This window comes from Teleopsis dalmanni, chromosome 1, assembly GCF_002237135.1.
Source record: "Teleopsis dalmanni isolate 2A chromosome 1, ASM223713v2, whole genome shotgun sequence".
Classification (NCBI taxonomy): domain Eukaryota; kingdom Metazoa; phylum Arthropoda; class Insecta; order Diptera; family Diopsidae; genus Teleopsis; species Teleopsis dalmanni.
Genome location: NC_051846.1, coordinates 120,153,496 through 120,159,400, shown reverse-complemented (window position 1 = coordinate 120,159,400; position 5,905 = coordinate 120,153,496).

The following is a 5,905-nucleotide window of genomic DNA, read 5'->3' as shown; positions in this document are numbered from 1 at the left end:
ATAAGAAAAATTCCTATAAAATACGAAAACAATTATACTAGGATTTAGTTGAACATTATAAAGTGACGGAGCAAGATGAAAATCAAACAGCCGATCAGCAATTGTCCAATAGAGTACACTACTCTGAAACCAAGTAAAATAGTAGTCAATCATCTCGAACAGAATAGAAAGCTCACCACCATTATTCAAAAATACCGAAACCGTCTTGAAACAATTGAACGAGCCATACCTAGGACCCAATTTTTAAAAGAGCCAATTCCAGTAAAACCGAGGTATAAAAGGTAAGCAGAATCCAAACAGCAAGTGGTTAACAAGTCAACCAAACACAACAACGACACCGACTTCTTACATATGACAGCCGCTGAAGACCTTATGAAAGACCTCAAAGAAATATGCCAGCAGCGACCAATTTCACCGCTAGCCCCAGAGTCACCACACGCGGAACTTTGGGAGAAGATAAAAAAGGACGCTCAAAAGCTAAAGCAAGGTCGTCGCCATACATTTTTTGTGCAATGTGAAGCAACGAAGCATAAGCTGCTAATAGCAAATTCTGGTGCCATTCGGGTCGTTCTTCCTTTCCAATGAAGGGAGGGAGTGTGACGACTTTTACCATCTCGTCACAAAAATCGCAATGCACTATGCATAGTTATTAATATTAATGTAAAACTAGTACAACAAAAAAAAAAACAATAAAAAAATATAATAAGACAACAATAGAATTAAGCTATTTTTAGTTGAAAAGAAATTGTTTATTATTAGTTAAAGTAAACGCAAAACAAAATGTTAGTATAAGGTATTGATAAAATTAAGGTATTAATAAGTTTAAAATTAAGGTATTATTAAGTTAGCATAAAATATCAATAGTATTAAGTTATTAAAATATAAATTAAGTGATAACACTTCTTTTGGTTTGAGTGTAATAATTTTGCCAAATTTTTAATAAATGTGCAGCAAACAACAACAGTAATCATACCAGCCGCAGGCATTTAAAATAGGCAATAACAACTTAGAAGAAAGCTGCACAATGTGCACTCAGTAGTTAGAAGTCCCGTTTCCCAAGATTTATATAAAAGGAAAAGTTAATCAACAGAAAGACACTTGATCACAGGCCTCGGAGCAGAACACTTGGCAGAACCAAAGGTAATATACAACCAGGTAACTAAGAAATTTATTAACATTGCTTCGTAGTCCACCAGTGTAGCCCAATCAGGCCAGACTCATGTATAAGTAGCACTCAATGTAAACGAGAAATAGATGGTGCAATTCGGAAAACAGTTATGATATGTGAAACATCCACAAATCAGGTGCTACAATCATCGATCGGACCAGCTCATATCTTAAGGTATTTCGTATTGTTGGTTGGTTGCTTCGTGTGAGTAGCCGAGTTAAGCAGAAAGGTCCTGGTCATCAACATAATTTCACTAGTGATGAGTTACAATGTTCTTTACATTGCATCATCTGGATCATTCAAAGCGAACATTTCTCTAATGAAATTCATTGTATAAATAACAACGTGGAAATTAATATTTCGTTGAAAACTTTTAGTCTCTTTATGCAAGAAGTGAATGGATTTCCATTGCTCCGAGTTGGTGGACACCTTATGCATACGAGTATTTCAGAAGAAACAAAACATTCCTTTTTACTACCAAGACATTGTCATTTCGTTGAGACTTTGGCTAGGCATCATCATATTGAAAATTATCATGCTGGTTCTAAGGCATTAATGGCGATTTTACGACAACGATATTGGATCGTTAATGCCAGAAAAATCGTACATAATTGTATCAGCTGCATACGTTATAAACCAAAATTGTTAAGCCAGATAATGGGAGATTTGCTTGCGTCCCGTGTGACGCCGGGCAAACCATTTGAAAAATGCGGAATTGACTTCTGTGGGCCTATTTCTACTTATTTAAAAATTCGAGTAAAACAGCACTATAAATGTTATATAGAAATTATCGTGTGTTTCACTACTAAAGCCATTAATATTGAAGCAATAACAGATCTGTCATCGAATACTTTTATTCCAGCGTTGAAAAGATTCATTGGTCGCAAAGGACTACCTGCAGAAATTTATTGTGATAACGCTACAAATTTTGTAGGGGTCAATATAAAACTGGTTGAACTCAAACAAAGCTTTACTAGCAAAGCGTATAAAAATCATGTCATTAATTTTTGTTCAAATAAATCAATATCCTTTAACTTTATTCCACCTAGAGCACCGCATTTTGGAGGTATCTGGGAGGCTGCCGTAAAGTCTGCAAAGAGTCACCTGTATCGTTCGTTGGTGAACAGCAAGTTAACATATAAAAAGCTTACTACCGCTCTCATAGAAATCGAAGCAATCTTGAATTCCAGACCGATTTCACCTGTTTCGTGGGATGCGAATGACCTCGAAGCTTTGACACCAGGTAATTTTTTGATTGGGTGTCCTCTGAACTGCATCAGTGAATCAAACATTACGCAAAATGTAGAAGTGTCACACCTCGAACGATGGCGACGTATTAGTGCAGTGAAACAACAATTTTGAAGCAGGTGGTCGAACGAATATCTCAACGAACTGATTCAGCGCAATCGATGGACTAAAGTCAGCAACAATTTACAGACTGGGACACTTGTTTTAATTCATGAAGGACAACATGCCCACAATGGTATGGGTCACAGGTCGCGTAACAAAAACCATCCAGGGTAAGGATGGTAAAAATCGTGTTGTCGATATCTAGACAAAAAAGGGAATAGTTCGTCGCTCAGTTCAAAAACTTGCTATTCTATGTAATCCTTGAAAGACGAATCTTTCAACGTCGGCGGAATGTTTATACGCTTATCAATAAAGGGTGGATCAAAATTAGCAAGTCATAACATTGAATCCAAGCCTTTATCTGTTTTGACAGTTGAAGGCATGGACTGATGTTGTGCTTACTTTTTTTGGTTAACTTCTTTTTCCTTTTTTTGTATTATTGCGATCGCCACTCGTAGGCAATTTCGTTTTGGTAATCTATTAAAATAAAGTTTAGTTTTGGTAATCTATAAATAAAGTCTTTTTAAATAAACAATATGTTAAAATAAGTGAACGCTTACGTGCATCATCGAAATATTAAATTATGCATACAAAGTGGATAGCGCTATCTAAAGAAATGTTTTAAAGAAAATTTAATAGTATGTTTCACAAGCTTTTCTGAGCAGATGATTTATGAGAGAAAGGAAATAAAAGAAAGATATTATTTCTAATTCAAGTTTAAAATGTAATTCAAAAATATTTAAATTTAAAGCGTGTAGCGCTGCTTGAAATGAAGTTTGAAATAAAGTTAAATGAATTTTAATGACTTTATCTTGAGTCGATGACTCGATCATTTATGAAAACACAGACAGAAGAAGAAGGAAAAGTAAGGGGTGGTAACTAATATTTTATAACTAAGTCTTTTCTAATGGTGAAAAATGTTTTTTGGTTAAAGTTTATTTTAAAACAAATAATGCTTTAAACAATGTTTAAATACTTTACTAAATGGAAAATTTTTTTAAATAAAATTAAATTGAAATTGTACTTTAAATTTTATAACTAAATTATAACTGAATATCTAATATTTTGTAATCAATAAATTAATTATTTAAAATTAAAATTTAAATTTATGAATAAGTTTCTGTGACCAAGCAACATTATATTTTATAAATAAATTATAACTGAATATCTAATATCTTGTAATTAATAAATTAATTATTTAAAACTAAAATTAAATTTTATCAATGAATTGTGCTAATCAAATGATTTTATATTTTATAATTAAGTCAAGTTTAAGTATATGAACATATTTATGTAACCAAACAATTTTGTAACTCACAATTAATTTAATTCAATAAAATATGATAGCATTAAGTGGGAGTGTCGGGTTCTTTTTGTGAAGTGGAGCACGGATGCGGAAAGTGGAACTAAGTACAGGGGCCCAGACGAGGACGTTTGAAATTAGTATGGGATGAGTTAGCACACGCGTCTCCCGAATCCGGCCCTATGCTTGGTTTCATTACCGGGGTCATCATGCGATATTATTTGAACGCATGGTTGCTGCCAAACTGGACATCATCTTGTTTGTCTGAAAAAGTCCCGTTTGGCTTCGGTAGCTCTCAACTCCACAAAAGTGCGCTCGTTCACTTCTACTTGGGCTTCGGATGGAATCAGACGTATGTGTCTTATTTTCTGGCAGATTTTAGTTAAACCGTGTGGAATACAAACCACGTTTCAAGATAATTAAATGAAAAGTATTAAAAGTTGTAAAATTATAAAATAAAAGGAATTATAACCATTTAAAGAAATAAACTAAAATCATAAATTTTAGAATTAAAATATTAAATTAAACAATTAACTTATACCACCACCATTCCAGCCTTTTAAAGAGGTTCAACCATGGAACTCATATCTGGAGCAGCTTAATCAACATTTCGTTGCATATTCGGTTTTAAAAGCAAAAAAATAGAAATCATTTTTTTTGTCGTGGATAGGCGGTGAACCATTTGAGTTGCTCAGAAATCTTTTTGAATCAGATAATTTATCTGATTTCACATTTATTCAACTAACAGACAAACTAACGGGCCATTTTAAGCACCACATGCATATTGTGGCTGCACATTTTCAATTTGGTGCTTGATGAAACACAAGGTCACATATAAAGACTGGTACGCGCAATTATATGTGTAACGGAGAAACCTGCAACAACAGTTTTGTGGACGAAAGGATCAGATATCAAATAGCACACCCCACACGATGCTGTGAGAGCCGCTGCGCTTCAAAAAACTCTGCCGACTTTAGCAGAAGCTTCACTGATTGCTGAGTCGTACGAAGCGACAAGCAAAACGGTTGCTACAGTTAAGGATTTTAAAGAATTTGAAAACAATACACCAATAAATATTGTGTGTGAAAAAAATGATAAAAAATATTCACGTCGGAATTTTAATAATATACCTAACAAGTTTAAACGCTGTTCAAGATGTTTTGTGTTTCACTCACGAGACGAATGCAAGCATAAAAATGCAACCTGTAATAATTACGCGAATAAAAGTCATACATCTCCAGTTTATCAAGCTGTAATAAAGACCCAACAAAAAACCTTTTAAAAACAATAGGCACACCGTAGATAATATGCAAGTTGACAGTATTGACAAAAAAATTAAAAGTTTTAAATAACATAAATAATTTTCAGATAGATTCAGGTGCATCGGATTCTATTACAAACAGTCCACATTTTTTAAATCTTCAATTAATTAAAACTAATCACAATCTATATGAATTTGATGAAAAACAAAATTCAATTTTAGGCCAAATTAATATGAATGCGGACAAATAGAAAAAAATGTTTCTCTCATCGTTGCTGATGTCTATAGCAAAAACAATTTATTCGGAGTTGATTTTTTTAAAAACTATTGAACTTGAAATTCATCAAATTGGAACAATAGTAAAATTAGAAAATGAAATAGTTAAAAAGTATTCAAAAGCCTGCATTAGAAACTATTAAAGTTTTTAAAGTTCATAATATCAATAAAGTGCAAATAAAATGCTATACCAAAATTTTGTAAAAGCCGCCAAGTACCATTGGCGTTAATACTGCAGTTTAAGAAAGAAATCAATCGGTTAATAAATACTGAAATATTAAAGCCAATGCAATAAGTGAATGGGCATAACCTATCGTGTTAGCCAAAAAATCGGATGGTTCGCTTCGTATTTGTGTAGATTTTAAATTCACAAATTGATGTTGAACAATATCCATCACCTTTGCGCGAAAGTTTATTCCACACTATTCAGTACGGAAAACTGTTTACAAAAATAGATTTAAAAGACGCTTATTTGCAAATCGAGCTAGATGATGAAACTAAAAAAGTGTTATTAATAAATACTCCAATCGGTATTGCTAGTGCGCCT